The sequence below is a fragment of the Lissotriton vulgaris genome, chromosome 1_2 (assembly GCF_964263255.1).
Source record: "Lissotriton vulgaris chromosome 1_2, aLisVul1.2, whole genome shotgun sequence".
NCBI classification, from domain to species: Eukaryota; Metazoa; Chordata; class Amphibia; order Caudata; family Salamandridae; genus Lissotriton; species Lissotriton vulgaris.
Genome location: NC_141686.1, coordinates 266,464,626 through 266,482,065, shown reverse-complemented (window position 1 = coordinate 266,482,065; position 17,440 = coordinate 266,464,626). Strand labels below are relative to the sequence as shown.

The 17,440-nt window shown below is 44.5% G+C and overlaps 1 long non-coding RNA gene across 1 annotated transcript in view; it reads right to left on the bottom strand.

Moving 5' to 3' along the window:
- Positions 1-1,487: 1,487 nt before the first annotated feature.
- Positions 1,488-17,440, bottom strand: part of LOC147736466 (uncharacterized) — a 259,360-nt gene continuing 243,407 nt past the window's right edge. The window contains exon 3 of the long non-coding RNA XR_015307560.1: positions 1,488-1,766. This is a non-coding gene — a long non-coding RNA (uncharacterized LOC147736466). The remainder of the gene's footprint in view (positions 1,767-17,440) is intronic.

The window sequence follows — 17,440 nt, the reverse complement described above, 5'->3', positions numbered from 1 at the left end:
CTTTCCTGCCGGAGCTAGTCCTCTATGCTGCCGCCATGTTCGGCCGCTAGCCACGCCCCCATATGTTGCTGCTTTTAACCTAAAACTCTCTCTGCCCTCGCTCCCGAAGTAGCAGACCTGAAGACACAGATCGGGTGTCAGCGTCTCTCTGCCCCGTCCGTGCTTGATGACACCAGCTGCTTGCATCACCTCAAGTGAGCAATAGCGGGCTGTGGAATATCTCTGACTCCTCGGCAACCACTCAGTTCTCTTCAATGTTCTCCACAGCCGCTTGGTGAGAGGGTCCCTGGTGCGCATCAAAGGAACCGCGCTAACATGAAATCAATCACTCCTTCGTCAAGAAGATATATATATATATATATTCACTGAAAAAACCATAGGTTTCTGGCACAATATAGTTAGATGGACACCTCACTCGTACAAAACCAGAGAAATTCCAGCGTTATAGTTAGTTCAGCTAACTATAACTCGCGCCCTCGCAATGCACTGCTGATGATGTCACATATTACATCATTCATGGCATGGTCAGTGACATCACTGACATCGCAAATTACATCGCTGATGACATCAATGATGACATCATCTAGTGACTGTGTGTTTCTATAAAGTGTAAATATGTTTTATATATATGCCACAGTGTATTGAAGAATGAGTGGGTGTATGAGTGTGTGAATGGATGATTTAGTAGAAATGTGACTGCTTGTATATGTGACTGATTACGTGTTTCTTACTGAATACATGGGTTAGTGAGACAACTGTGTAAGTGTCTGTATCAGTTTTTTATTTGGTGTGAAAGCGGACACATGGGTTGGTGAGTAGCTACATGAGTGTCTATATGGGCTATTGTTTGGTTGTCTGAGTATCTGTATGGGTGCCTGAGTGTCTGTGTGGGTGGGTGGGGGGCTGTGACTGTGCATAAATGTGTGAGTGGCTGATTCACTGGGTGAATGGGTTCAAGAGTGCATCAGTGAAGGGCTGTATAGGTGGGTGAGTATGTGTGTATAGCTGTGTTGATGAGTTAATGGATGTCTTAGTTGTACATGTGTGAGTAACTACATATGTGAAAGCCAGTATATTTGAGCGTTGGAGTATATAAATGATTATATGCGAGAGTGAGTAATTGAGAGAGTATCTGTATGGATGAGTGTGTGCTTGTGTCAGTGATTGTATATGAGAGTAAGTATGTTTTAGTATCTGTATAAATAAGTGAGGAGGTGTGGCTATAACTGAGTAGATGAGTAAATGAGAGTGTGATTAAGTCTTTGCATTACTGACTAGCTGTTTGAGTAACTCTATGAGTGAGTGGCGGTGTGTGAGTGTCTGTATCGGTGTATGAGTACATATGATAGTGGCTGTATTGATGAGTGACTGCATTTATGAGTGACTGTATAGGTAAGTGAGTGGATGTGTGTGTTGACCTAGGAATCGAAATTTGCCTAGCTATGTAACGGTAAGTTTCAATTCTATTAAGGACACGGAGGTGAGGATTATGCTATTCTTTCTTCACTTTAATTAACAATTTTTCTCCACAGCAGCGAAAAAATCAAACAACAATATTCTTTCCATGAAATATTCAGAAAACACAGTTCAAACAGGTTTCAAACGCCTTGAAAGGACTACAAATCCCATGAGTTCACCAGAAACACCAGATCACAGTCCTTTCTCCATGTCTGTATGCACTAGAAAGGTCCATCACATAAGCTGTCCTTTCTCTTTCTTCGCGCGAACGCCTTGAAGTCACTGATCTTGTTTGGCACCATCATGACCTAAAACACAAGATATCGGTGTAAAGCTCCTGAGAGATCCAAATTCATCCGACAATGAAACTGGTAGGCAAGCAGTGGCATCCACATAACAGTTTAACAGAAAATCGCTTACTTACCGCCATACGGTTGGGTTCACACACAGTGCCGAGGGGAGGGATAATCCTTGCATCCGTGTCCTTAATAGATTTGAAACTTACCGTTACATAGCTAGGCAAATTTCGATTCTATGTTAGGCCCGGAGGCTCCGATTATGCTAGTTTAAAGCTTACTCACCACCAAATGTGCAACATCCACCACTGGTTTAAAGTAGAACCGCTTAAAAGTGGACTCTGAGGACCAATCTGCAGCTCGCATAAGATCTTCCACGCGAGCACCAAGAGAATAAGCCTTCGATGCCATGGCACCCCTGGCAGAATGAGCTCCAAACTTTTTTGTGTCAATACCTTCCTCCTGCATGACCCAACGCACCCACCTTGCAATGGTGGGGGAAGAGACAGCCTTGTGCGATTTCTTTAAAGCAATCAAGAGCTGTTGTTTGCCTGGATGGCGGAGATCTAGAGTTAAGTCCTCATAAGCCTTGAGACACTGCACCACACAGAGTTTGGGCATTTCCGAAAAAGTCGGATAGGGGACCGTCCTAGAAGCAGACTTCGTCCATCAACCAATCGTAAAGGTCATCCCTTCCGGGGAAAAGACACGTGCCGAAACATCAAGAGCGCGCTTGTCCAACACCCTACAACAAGAAACCAGACACAACAGCATGGCCAGTTTAGCCAACAACTCCTTCAAGGAGAGATACCTGTTAGACTGCCAGGACAAGAATAAATTGAGAACAACATTCACATCCCACAGGACTGAGTACCTCGGTTCCGGGGGGGGGCAAGGACAAATGTATATCTCTCAAAAGCCGGCACACGAAGGGATGTTCTCCAACCGGAGTGCCATCAACCGGTTCATGACCCGCCAAAATAGCGGAACGCATATTGTTGATAGTGCGGTACGCTCGACTGTTTGTTGCCAATTCAGCCAAGAAATTCAAGATGGGAACAATTCCTGCGACCACAGGATCCAAGTCCCGTGAAGACACCAACGTAGCCATTTCGTCCAGGCGGACCGATAACGTTTTGAGGTGCTGGGTGCCCATGCTTTAGATAAAAGAGATTCAGCTGGTCCTGAAAGACCTGGGAGCGACCAACGTCACCGAAAGGCGCCGTGTCATGAGAAGGAGGGATCCCTGAACCACCAGGTGATGCGGGTCTCCCTCCGGATTCTGAAGAAGAAGAGGAAATAGGGGGAGTAGGATTGGAGAATCCCAAGAAAGTTCCAGAAGAAATGGAAACCACACTTGGTACCTCCAAAGTGGTGTAACGCACACCACTTCCGCCTTCTGGCGACGAACTTGAGCCGCCAGGTGGACAATAATGGAGAACAGTGGAAACGCATAACCTTTCTCCTGACCCAAGTCCTGCAGAAAAGCATCCGTCGCTTGTGCCAGCGGATCCGGCCTCCAACTGTAGAACCTTGGGAGTTGGTGGTCCAAGCGCGACACGAATAGATCCACTGAAAAAGGGCCCCAGAGGCTGGACAACCACAGAAAAACCCGGACATCCAGCTTCCACTGACTGGAATCCTTCAGGTACCGGGAATGCCAGTCCGCAACCTGATTGGCTCGACCCGGCAAGTATTCCGCCATCACCGACATGTGATGGGCCAAACAGAACCCCCAGAATTCCTTCGCCAAATCCGCCAGAGCTTTGGACCGAGAGCCCCCCAGGTGGTTGATATAACGCACCGCGGACACGTTGTCCATCCTCAACAAGACGCACAAGCGAATCCTGTCCCTGGTCCAGCATCGGACCGCAAAAGAGCCTGCTAACAACTCTAGGCAATTGATGTGCAGCTCCTGCTCGTCCAACGACCAAGCGCCTCCAGTAGAGAAATCACGGCAGCCTGACCTGCTGGCATCTGATTCTATGACGATGTCGGGGGCTGTCCCAAAGATGGCCCTGCCATTCCAGACGTTAATGTGGGTGAGCCACCACAACATTTCTTCCTTGACCTCAGCAGATAAGGGAACCAACTGGTCGTAAGACAATCCCTTTCGGAGATGGTGCACCTTCAAACGTTGTAGTGCTCGATAGTGCAGGGGTCCGGGGAGGATTGCCTGAATGGATGACGTCAACAGCCCTACCACTCGGGCAATCTGCCGGAGGGAAATGTGAGTCCTGCCCACAGTTTGACGCAGGAGATGACGGATCCTGGTCATCTTGCGCGGGGGAAGGCTCAAGGATTCGTTGACCGAGTCCACCACAATGCCTAGGAAAACAATGAATTGAATCGGGGAGAGAACTGATTTGTCCCCGTTGATAACAAACCCCAGATCCTGTAAAAGCGATATCGTCTGCCGCACCTGAGCGGACAAAGTCTGAGGTGACTGAGCCATCAGAAGGTTGTCGTCTAATTAAATGAGCATCTGGATTCCCCGGCCCCGCAGGAACTCCACTGCCGGATGGAGGACCTTTGAGAAGCACCAGGGTGCTGAAGACAGCCCGAATGGAAGGACGGTGAACTCATAAATCTGCCGCCGCCATCGGAACTGCAGAAAGCTGCGATGAGGTGGATGGATAGGAATCACCAGGTACGTGTCCTTGAGATCCAACCTCGCCATCCAGTCTCCTGGCAGGAGCACATCCCGGAGAAGATGCATCCCTTCCATTTTGAAATGCTGGTGTACACCAACCATCCGTTGAACTCTTTCAAGTTGATCACCGGGCGCCGCCCTCCGTCGGTCTTCTCCATGAGGAAGATATTGCTCAAAAACCCCCGGGTGTGCACAACCGACCGACAGATGGCCCCTTTGAGCAGCAGCTCAGAGACCTCCTCGTCTACCAGACTGGCGTTTGCCTCTGAGAATGAGATAGGCAGAGGAAGCCCTTGTTGGTACGGGGTATCGTAAAACTCAATGTGAAACCCCCGGATTGTTTGCAAAACCCAGGCATCGGATGTGATTGCCCGCCAGGCTTCCTGAAACAACTCTAGCTGACCCTCAATAGAGACCTGAGAATGAGGTATCAGACTTACAGCCGGTTGCAGGTCCGCCTGCTTTGGTCCGGTATCCTCCACGGCCACGGAACTTCTGTCCCCTCGTCGGATAGAAGTTGGTGAAATTGGCGGAAGTATTGTACTGCCCCCGCCCAGAGCCTTGTCATAGTTGATCGCTAGAAGTGCTCTTTCACCATCACTAGAAATCCGATATTGAGGAATACGTGGCAATCTAGCATTCGCTTTCAGCGTCACAACATATGGCGGAATCTCCAAAAGACCCACATCATTAGGACCAGTGGCCCAAAGAGTATCAGGAAGAGAAGACAATTCCGCTGGAAGTCGATCTTTAGACAAATACATCGGAGAGATCACTCTCTTTCCCAATGTAATCTGTACTCCGGAAGGAGAACAATGTAGCGTCGCATACAATCTTTTCAACAAATCTAATCCCAAAAAATTCCCACCACAACCTGTCGTCAGAATGAGGGGTGCTTCAAATTCACAAGGTCCAACAGAAAGAGACAAAGGACTACTAGAAATCGGATTACGAACTGGGGCGCCAGAAAAACCTACTGAAACATTCGTTAAGCCAGACAAAGGTGCGCCAGGGAGTTTAGAGTGCATAATAGAACTCTTCGCAGCACCAGTATCCAACAGAAAAGGCTCTGACACACCTGATGTAATCACTTCAACATAAGGTCCACTCGGATCTACTGGAACTGAAACAACTCCCTCTCTTTGTCTATGGCTGTCCTAGCAATCGTTACAGTCCATATTCTCACCTTCGGCATAGTAGTCGTCAGCATAGTACGGAGTCGTCCTACCAGACGCACCATTCTGCTGATCAAAACTATTCATCGAATTCTGTGGAGGCAAAGAACGTGCATTCTGGGGGAACACACCACGTCCCCTACCTCTAGGAGCTTGCTGAACACCTCGACCTCTCACACCAAAACCACCATTCGTGCGCTGTAACACAACGGGACAACTATTCTTGAAATGACCCTCTTCTTTACAATACGCACACTGATTAGGGCCTACAGGAAAACGCGGTTGAGAAGACTCGAACCTTTGCGAGTTTCTATGAAACTGCTGAGGTTGCTGATAATCACGCTGATTATTACGAGGCGGATACGCTTGCTGCAAAAGAACCTTCGTCTTCAACTCTTTAATCTTCTTGTCCGCTTTATCTTTCTCATCCTTATCCCTATTCTCATAATATTGTGCAGTAGCCAATATCTGCGCCGACGAAGAAACAGCCCATGAACTCTCTGAATCCTTCAACTTAGTACATAACTCGGGAAGCAAGTTATGCACAAACTTATTTACGAACAACCGTTGACCACCTTCCGTACTCATGTCTTGACCACTATGGTCGATAAACGTCTCTTCAAACCTAGTGAAGAAATCAGACACACTTTCGTCTTTCTTCTGCTTGCATGCAGACAATTTATCCCAGTTTACTCGCATAGCAGGCATCAAAGTCTTCATATAAGTAATGATTCTACCAGGAAGTTCTGCAACTAAAGGCTCAGGTTTAGCACCACCACCTTGTCGACCATCTGCGGCACTAATATTATCCCACATATCACCTAACTCTTGCGCATGATCCGCATGACGAATCATTCCCCATAAAGGCTGCGGAACCACATTTCCAAACAACATGTCTATATCGGCTAGATTCATAGTACATGAGTCTGCTGTTTGTGATAATTCCTTATAGTACCCTGTAGGATTTTTACGGGATCAGGTAAAGTCTGTTTAAGGGCCAAAACCTTAGCTCACTTCCACAGAACATGTACCCAAACACGCTGAAAATGAGCTGGTACAGCTTGAATACACGCAACTGCGTCAGCCTGAACTGCATCTTTCCACACTGGAGGAACCTCTCTCATTGGATATTGTCGCACTTTTCTCCTAACAGAAGGATCAGGCTCAAACAACGGCTGAGAAGGAGACTCACTCCTAAACTATAACAATGTCGCAACTGCTCTTTCAACATTGAGACCCACTATCGTTCCCTTCGCAAACTCAGACTGTACACAGAACAATTCAGACGGAGTCTGTCCCAAATCACCATCTTCCCATTCTTCACGAAGGAAAGTGCACATCATGTCGACAACATACCTCTGCTTCGGAGCTTCCCATTGCCGGAAGACATCCATAACAGACTCTAAAGTATATCTGGAAGAATTAGTAACCCATTTACGCGCTAAATGATCCAATACTGCCCGCTCTTCGGGACCAGGCATTTGGCTATGCATTTGTTTACGCGCTGAAGCAGGGGTCATATTCAATGACCCAAAGAAAGGAGACAAAAGACCAGTAACAGTATCAGTCATTCTCTGTCGACCAGAAGGAGAAGCTGACATAAGAACAGGAGAAAAAATAGGCTGAGACAAAGTATACGTAGAAGTAGTTTCAGAAGGAGTATCAGAAGAAGTAGACAACACAGGAGACAAAGTCGTAGGAATTGGAGGCGGAGCAGGTAGCAAAGTCGGCGGCCCTTGAGAAGGCTGCACCAGAGGAATAGGAGCAAACTGAAGAGGAGCTGGCGGCTGTACAATAACAGGAGGCAAAGCAACTGGAGGTTGCGCAACTAAAGGTTGTGGAGGTGCTGTAGCACTCTGCACATAAGGGGGTGGCGAACTCAACAAATGTGACATCAAAGGATCTTTCTCAAGGTCCTTCGTTGCACCTTGCTGAAGAGGTGGCAAAGCTGGATAACATTTATCAATCACCATTTTACGTTGCCTGTGCAACTGCTCACTCGCTTGTTCTTCTTCATTATCTTTAAACTGTATAGCAACCTGCATTATCGAGATACCCTTCTCTCTTTTATTTCTCTTCGCTAATTTAATTTCTCTCTGTTTGGCTTCCTTTTGCCAGAGGCGGAAAGAGTCAAACATCGCCGGCCGGGCTTTCTTCTTAAAGAGTTTAACTTCAAGATTATCTAAAATCTCTGTGTCATAACTACCATATTGGGGCCACTTTAGGACACCATCCTTCCTAGTGTATCTAATCCATACTTCCTTATACGTGATGGGGCCCACGCAATGTTTCAAATAGAGCTCATAGGTCGGAGTTCCAACCGGAGGTATCGGACACAAATCCTGCAATCGGGAATCCATATTACAACCACAACAAAATATCTTTCCAAGTCTGCTAAGGCCAAGCATCTTCGCTCACTAGTCTAGCTTCAAACTTCAAGGGATTATCAAATTCGATAGTCTCGCAAATACACGAGTCCCTCGGCTTTGGCGCTTGCAAGTACCAAATCAAAGATACCGAAGATACCCAAAAACTAAGGACTGGGAGACGCTCCATTCATACTTAACTGAGGTATCGATCACGTCACCAGAAGACCCGTCTATCGTCTCGCTCTACAAATCGTCAAAGGGTCCAAGACAGGGCGACAGTCAGGGCAGCAGTCCTTCGTAGCCGTCAGAAAGCGGGGAACCTCGCAGCAAAGACTTTCGGACCATGACGACATACAGGGGTAGATGAAGTGGTAGGCCTTCCTCCAGAATTTTCTCTCGAAGCTCCTCACGATCTTCAGGCTTGGACCGGTACCGCTGAAGTCGAGCCCTACGTTGGGTGCCAACTGAACAACCGGGTTTTAGAACCCAGCGGCGCCAGGGGCACGCCCAAAGTCTTCGGGTTCACCTGTCTTAGAATACAGAGACACGGGATACTTCTCGGTGACGTCAAAGATCAAATTTATTGGCTGCAACCAGGAACAGAAGTCTACGAACCACGACACGGGTGGTTCGCCAGAGACTGCTCAATTTTCGTATTGCGAGACATCGTCTTTTATGCCAAAAATCACATTCCTGACAAACAACAATTATTTACAAACTATCCAATCACAAGTGACATTGCAAAAGATATCGCATAACGACAAGCCCACTTTTCAGTTGTCCATCCCACCATCAATTATACGGGAAAACCCAACATTCTTGCTCGGACATCCCGGACGAACCCATAATAAAAGACCACAAACGCAAATCATAAATAGGCCATAAAAGAAGGAACAGAAACAGATGAGAAGAAAGATGGAAGGGTGTGTGCGTGTACCATAAACTCAGCAATGTCCTGCTCTTTGATCTCTATCTTGACCAGCTGCCGAACAAGGAACTGGCTCAACGAGGTTAGCTTCGGGCAATGAAGTCAGTTTGCTCAGGTCATCTAAAAGTCAGCTAAAGGTGTACGTGTCCCAAAGACTCGCTCGGCCGTAGTCATCGGCCTATGTGAGGGTAACCACAAAATGGCTGCCGTACACAAAATGGAACCCGAAGGTTCAGAACAAAATCTATGAATACATATGTAAATTGTAAATGTAAATTGATACTTGTATAGGGCTCTACTCACCCGCAATGGTCTCAAGGCGCTTGTACGAATACCACTGTGGAACCCGTCCTGGCTTTCCCTGTGAGGCGTCCACTCCTGGGCACCCCCAGGGTGAAGGCCAGGCATCCTTAGCGTTGTGGGGGCCGTTGTGGAGATTAAGCAAGCTATTGCCCAGAGTTGCAGAGTGAGACTCTATGATTAGAATAGGCACCGAGGCGAGAATTATCAGCTCTGTGGAATTTTTGAGCCCAAGATCCCCCGAGGCGGGGAATTGAACCCTGGTCCCGGGCTAGACCTCTGCATCAGGGTCTGCTGCTCTAACCATTGAGCCACACTTCTCCACATGGTGAATCCATCAATCGAACATGACGAAAACACTCGTACTTGCTGCACTCGTCATTTGCGGTCTGCTGTTACCAAAATCGTCACGATACGACGACTTTATAAAACGGTTTCAGAATTACGGAACCTCAGTGTTTCTCACGACGTGCCTCGTTCGTTCTGAGGAGACGCGCCGCGGAGACCAGCGAGAGCCGAGAGCTCCCCCTAACAGCCCTGAAAAGAGCTGCACTCACTGGGCAGCCGCGAAAGGAGCAGAGCTCCTGCGGCAGGGGGATCTGAAAAGAAAAAAAAGAAAAACTCCCCAAAATCTACCAGCATCCCCGAAAGGCGAGGCAAAGACCCGCCACAACATCACCGAAATCATAATGGACATTTCAATAACAATAAGTTCGAAAAAACACAGAGACATACAGAACAAGAAAGAGACTTATCTGTTGCTGCGGAGCAGCGAAGAAAGAGGAGGGACAGCTTATATGATGGACCTTTCTAGTGCATACAGACATGAAGAAAAAACTGTGATCTGGTATTTCTGGTGGACTCATGGGATTTGTAGTCCGTTTAAGGCGTTTGGAACCTGTTTGAACTGTGTTTTCTGAATATTCCATTGAAAGAATATTGTTGTTTGATTTTTTCGCTGCTGTGGAGAAAAATTGTTAGTTAAAGTGAAGAAAGAATAGCATAATCCTCATCTCCGTGTCCTTAACAGCATAATCGGAGCCTCCAGTCCTGACATAGAATCAGTGAGTGGGCATGTAGTAATTGGTACTGGTGTGTCTATGGTTTCGAGAATGGTAGTCTGTATTTTAGAGTCGGTGTGTAAAAAGGTTATATTAGGGTCTGAGGAGATGCATCAGATTATCACGTGGATGATGTCATCAGTAATGTCATTTGAGATGTCATCAGTGATGTCACTGACCATGTCATGAATGATGTAATTTGTGACATCATCAGCAGTGCATTGCGGGGGCGCGAGTTATAGTTAGCTGAACTAACTATAACGCCAGAATTTCTCTGGTTTTGTACGAGTGAACTGTCTAACTATAACGTGCCTGAAACCTATATTTTTTTCTGTGAATTTCAATGTTTTTTAAATGCTAATTTCTAACTATAACATGCCTGAAACCTATGGTTTTTCAGTGAATTTCAATGGTTTTTTAAATGCTAATTTCCAACTATAACATGTCTGAAACCTATGTTGTTTTCAGTGAATTGCAAAGTTTTTTTAATGCTAATTTATAACTATAACGTAGCAGTCGCATTTGCAGAGTGGGGGAGAAAGGTAAGCGTGGCTTCCAAACACCTCTGTTCCTGTTCTAGGTGAAGGAAGCTTGCACTGCTGCCAGGCTATACCTGTTCTAGGTGAAGGAAGATTGCACTGCTCCTGCCAGGTTGTACTTGTTCTACATGCAGAAAGCTTGCTCTGCTACTGCTGGACTGTACCTATTGTAGGTGAAGCAAGCTGGTATTTCACACTTGTCACATCACGTCCCGCCCCCTCCCGGCACCACTGTGAAAACGCGCCGCTTTGTGTTGTATTTGAAGGCAGTTTGGCCCATAGGCTGCATAGGAATTACTGTCTTGAGACAGAAAAGAAAACTGGCACCTCGCCTTTAAGACTTCCAAGAATCTAGGTACTTTGCCTTTAAGAATCTCAGAGAGCCCTATGCTCCCAGAATTCACCACAGGTGACAGTTAGGTCAGTTCTTTTTGTAAAGGCGTATAAAAAACCAATTAAAACCAGTACTAAACATTGCTAGAACGGGCAGGCGGGCGGGGTGCTTATGACTTTGATGAGTATACCCCTGGAAGAGAACCAGGATTACAGGTAAGTAACTTATCCTTCTCTTCCAGGGGATACTCATCAATAGTCATAAGCAGTGAATAGAATAGCAAGCCCATACCCCACACTTCGTGGACTAGCAATGTAGCACTAGTAATAAAACCAATCTTAAAGTAATAGGTACCAATAATCAACCAAACAGATTCCTCAGAGATGCTTGACCTACTTGAGCATCTGCCTGAGTATCTGAATCTAAGCAGTTTAGGACGAGAAAAGGTATGAACAGACCGCCATGTGGCTGCTTTCCAAATTTCCGCTATGGGAACATTTCTGAGGAGAGCCGTAGTTGAATGCGCTTTAGGCCTTCCTCGAAGAACTTTATTAGCTAACTGGTAGGCCAAGGAAATACAGGAAACTATCCATCTTGAGATGGACCGCTTAGAGGGTGCCAAACCAGTATTATTTATTTATTTATATATCTTATAGAGCGCAGGAATTCGATCTCCAAGGAGATATCTCCGCGCTATGTTGTTCCGAAGATAAGTAAGGACAGAGAGTTTTTGTACGAAAAAGCAGCAGCGGACCTTAAATTGCCGCACCTAAACTCCAGTGCCAATGGGTCTATGATCAAGTCAGTTTGATATTGTGCTGCCAACCCCGACACCAGCTGCTGTTTGGCGTCGCTGTGCTCTCCAGATCAGTTAAACAGTTTTTAGATACTCAAGGGGGCGCACCAAAATGAGAGTCCAAATATAATAAGTAGAGAAATGTTCTTTATTTATCTTTGTTCAGCAAGAAAGGGCACATCAATAAAATTTGTAGTGAGATCAGCCAACGCGTTTCACTCCCTACCAAGGAGTTTCTTCAGGGCTGAAAGAGCAAATAAAAGACAAAATATTCCCATCAATTTCCTGCATAGCCAAGCGTGTACATATAATCCCATTTGACATTACCTCAAAGGGCATTCCTTCTACGTGTTTCCCTGGAGACCAGGGAGAACAGAGAAAAGACACAGTAGCCTATTGCAAGGGAAAGACTGATCAGCGAATATTTGTTAACTTTAAAAAATTTTAAAAAACATCCTTTTCTTGAACAGTTACCTCCACGGAAGGGGGGAGGTTTACGTGGAAGAACAGCAAGAAAGGTTCAAAACATCCTAAATACAATGTATCTTTCTCAGTTGAGATTCTACTCTAGTGTTGAGCATCCCCTGTATAGAGAGATGAGTATATCGTTATTAGTAAAAGAAAGCATATATCTCGCTTTATCTTGACACATTTGCATCTATCATCACTACTACACAGTCATGAATAGGTAACATGTACATAATTTTGGAGAGATCACACCAAAAATACACCAGTACATTCTGCAAGTTTTAGTCTTGTTGTATCATGTGCTATATTGACTTAGCAGTATGCATATGTATGCATGGTACATATCAACATTATATTCATTCTCTTTCCAATATTTATATCAAAAAAGTCTACCCACATTCAACATAGACCCTCCTCCTTTCCATCTATTAGGTTATATTTCATTATCAAGTTGGGTTATATTTCATTATCAGAGGGGCAAGGAGAGGAGAGGGTAATAATAGTAATGGCCACAAATTGTTTAACAGTGAAGAGTGTGCTAACAGGGCTATTGTTCTTACCGCTGCGAGTATTTTCGGTAAGTTGTCTTTTGTAAGATCCCTCTGTTGTCGCACTGGTATTTTTTCGGTCGTTTCTTTTTTCAGCCTATCTCTAATCAATAAAAGAGACATTGTTTTACATCAAATCTATATTATTGTGTTACGCCTGCGGTGTCTTATATATCTTCCTGTTATGCATACCTTTGAAGGTCTTTGGAGTATCTCTCTTCCCTTTTCTTTTCTTTATGTCGTGGATTTTGTTGGTCTTGTCCAAAAAAAGTGGTTCTGGTGTTTCAAAAGGCTACCCGTCCCTGGTTGTATTTGTTTTAGGTGGGTACAGTGCTAGACGGGAGGAGGAAAAGTAAATATGTTCAAAATTCGGCTCCCAATCCCTCATGTATTGCTACATCTACAGACTGCTGTATGTTCACGTTTTTGTTGTTGGGTCTCCCCGACCCAGTAATCCAGAGTCTAGATAATACAACTTCACAAAAGGAGAAACTTTTATTGCAGAAAAATCAGGAGAGGGTGTATCTACATGCCTCTCAAGCCCCTAGCATTGTATCCTATTCTTATTGCAGACTATTAGTCCGACCTGATGTCACATATGGTCGATGCCAAGGGACATCTTGCCCAATAACAGAATGTCCCAGAACGGTGATAGCTCTCAACCCATGCTCCTAAACAGGATCCCTGCTATATAGGCTAAAAGAGCCATCACTATTCTAAACATCATAACAAATTTCTCCATGAGTTAGGGGAAATAGCCTTCTATTTGAACAGTTAGAATAGTTATACATTCTGTAATAGCCTTCTGTGTGGGCAGTTAAGATAGTAAGATAATCTCAAATTAAAGAGAGGAGACCATGAGGTTTGTACAAGAAGTAGCAAATAGTTACTTAATAATGTAACAAAAGTATATTAGTGCTACCATTTCTCTCATATCCCTGAGATATTGACTCCCAAACAACCCCAGTACATGTATTTGCTAGGCTCCTATCCCTGTCTCTCACCTGTGATGACCGTCGTCAGTTTCGGCGTCTCGGCATGGCTGGTTCCAGGCTGAATTCGCCATACATTGGAACTGCCTTAAATACAGATAGGAGTAAGCCCATTGGTCTATTTGTTTTCGGCTCCTGTGGTTGGTTATAACACAAAGCGTGTTTGCGGGCGCCATCTTAGACTAGTCAAAATTGCATAGCATTGCTAGTGTAGCGCATGATATATGCATTTTATTGAGTCTTGTATACAGTTTAGTTTTCATAAGAAACGTGACCTCGTTTCTATGTGTTTTAGCGCACGGTATGCACAGAATGCTCAAATTACCGATCGCGATCACAAATCAGTTTACCTGGTGTCATAGTACCGAGCCGATGTCAATTGGCCCCTCAGTAATGTCGTAATCCTAAATTCCAAGTCCTTTCTAATGTTTATTTAATATTTAATCAAGGTTAGAAGCTAATTGTAACTCGTAGTTACATTGACTAGACTTGTTTCCCGGGCGCCATCTTGGACTAGTCAAAGTTGCATGACGTTAGTAGAATAGCGCGTGATACATGCATTTTATTAAGTCTTGTATACAGTTTAGTTTTCATAAGAAACGTAACCTCGTTTCTGTGTATTTTAGCGCTCGGTATGCACAAAATGCTCAAATTACCGATCGCGTTGACAAACCAGTTTGCCTGGTGTCATAGTGACGAGCCGGTGTCAATTGGCCCCTCAGTTATGTTGTAATCCCGAATTCCAAGTCCTTACATATGTTTATTTGGTATTTGATCAAGTATAGAAGCCAATTGCAACTCGTAGTTGCATTGGCTAGACTTGTTTCCCGGGCGCCATCTTGGACTAGTCAATTTTACATGACGTTAATAGGATAGCGCGTCAGAAGTACTGTTCGGCGGGCCCTGCGTGCAATCCTGTGTCTATGAGAAAAATACACTCCTTTCTGTGTACTTTATCGCTATTTATGGAAAAAGCATTAATGTTGTCCATCATGCTGTCTTCCTAATTGGTCTGGCCTTGTAATCACAATTCTGTGTTGGGCTGTACCCAAAAAAGGTTCCTAAGTGGTGCATAGTCCTGGGTAACAAAACCTTTCTTTTGTGTACTCGTATATCGATCGCCTTTATATGCAACTCGCGTATTTCGCGGGCGCCATCTTGGAACGGATAGCTGCCCTATAGTAAGCCCTTTTATCGGGTTTAAGTTGTATATTCTCGAAGTTATTTCAATACATAATGGTTGTGTTGGTTCTCTATCTGGAACTTTCGCCAGTCTACGCCCGTAGTTCGCTTTTAGGCATGTTGGATGGGTGGGTCATTATGCCTGGGGCTGTCTCCAAAAACATAGGGGTACATTCTAAGTTTAGGCAAACTGAGTGTTGAGCTTCGCAATATTTGTTTTTATATTCATATTTTTGTATTGTCCAGATTTTAAAAATAAGTGGGAAGATGGCATTAGGGGAGCAGAATATTTAGTTAGTAGCACTTAGTACTGTTATATGTGGGAGAATGTAAAGAAGGGGAGGAGGATGTGTCTATTTTGAATTCATATCTGATCACATCGTTGACACATTCTTATTACATTGTTGGTACTCCTGTTAGACAAGACTAGTTTTTCAAGGATAAATGGATTGTACAGTTTTGATACAGTATTGACTCAGAGCTTTACACAGTTCTTAACACAGTTTTGGCAAAGTATTGATTCTAAGCAATACAACTTATCATTTCTTCATAGGAAGTGGTACATTTCATTGTCCAAGTTCATACCGTATTTTATGCTTTGTAGTTTACATATCCATCGGGCCTCCCGCTGTCTGAGAAGTACCTCCCGATTACCTCCTCTTAGGGGCAGTTGTACATGTTCCAAACCGTGGAACCAAAAATCAGGTTTCCCACTATGTTTTTCCCAAAAATGTTTTGTGTGGGCGTATCTAGCATCTTTGTTCAAAATTGCTCTCCTGTGTTCTTGGATTCTTATCCTGAGGTTGCGTTTTGAGCTGCCTACGTATATTAATCCGCAGTTGCAGCCCAAAATATATACTACAAAAGTAGTCGCACAGTTTATAAAGGATAGAATTTCAAACTTTGGTGAGCCATTGAATGTAAATTGTTTGGTTTTGTCTCTGCCATATTCACAGATATTACAATCCCTGCATGTGAAAAAGCCTTTCGGTTTCTGTGGCAGCCAGTTGGTATTTGTATCTTTGTTCGATTTGAGATAGCTAGGGCATAGTTGGTTGCGTAGTGTTCTACCTCTGCGATATGTCACTGAAGGATTGTTTCTCACGTGTAGTTGTAGTCCTGGGACCTCTTTTAAAAGGTGCCAGTTATTTTTTAGGATTTTGAATATGCTGTTGTTATGCCTGGTATATTTTGTTATGAATCTGACATCTGTACTTGTTTTGAATTTCTTACGTGATTTAATTCTAAGAGTTTCGTCCCTAGGGATCTTGCGTGTCCTGCTCTCTGCTCTATGGATGACCTCTTTACTGTATCCCCTAGCTTCAAAGCGACTCTTAAGTGCTTGAAGATTGATGTCAAAAAATTCTGTTTCGGTGCAATTCCGCTTAAGGCGTACCATTTCTCCAAATGGTATATTCTTAATTGTGGAACTGGCATGAGCACTACTTGCATGCAAAACCGCATTGCAAGCAGTGTCCTTGCGAAAAAGGGTACTTTGGATTTTGTTGTTCTTAATATAGAACTTCAGATCCAAAAAGTTTATGCTCTCTCTGCTATAATCCATCGTAAGTTTCACGTTCATATAGTTCTTATTTAGGTAATCAAAATAGTCTATAAGATCAACCTCAGATCCGGACCAGAGACAGATGATATCGTCGATGTACCTCCCCCAGAACACGATGTTATTGGTCCAGGGGGAGGCACTCTGGTTCCATGCATGTTCCCTTTCAAAATGTCCCATAAAGAGACAGGCATACGATGGTGCAAATTTGGTCCCCATCGCAGTACCCCTCTTTTGGTGGTACCACATATCATCAAACAGGAAATAGTTTTTTGTCAGTACCAGTTCCATCATTTCTAGGACCATTTGGTTCTTAAAGAGCAAGTCCGCCCCTTCTCTATCCAGATAGAATTCACTAGCTTTGAGGCCAATATCATGTTGGATGGAAGTGTATAGACTTGTAACATCTAATGTTACAAAAAAGAGATCATTTGACCATTCAAAATCTTGTAATTTGTTCAAGATGTCTTTACTATCTTGGATAAAAGACGGTAGGTTCAAGACATGTTTGTTAAGTTTCAGGTCTATATATTCTGATAATTTCTCAGTAGGTGAGCCTATTCCCGAAATGATGGGACGGCCTGGCGGGAATGGCCCACCTTTGTGTATTTTGGGGAGGATATATATACAGGGAGATCTGGGGTTGGAAACTAGTAGGTATCGATATTCCTGATCACTGAGTAGTCCCATATCTTTCCACTCTAGCAGTTTGGAGTTGATTTCGATAGTTAGTGGCCCAATGGGATTATGTGTCACCTGCTCATAGCAGTCTTTATCAGC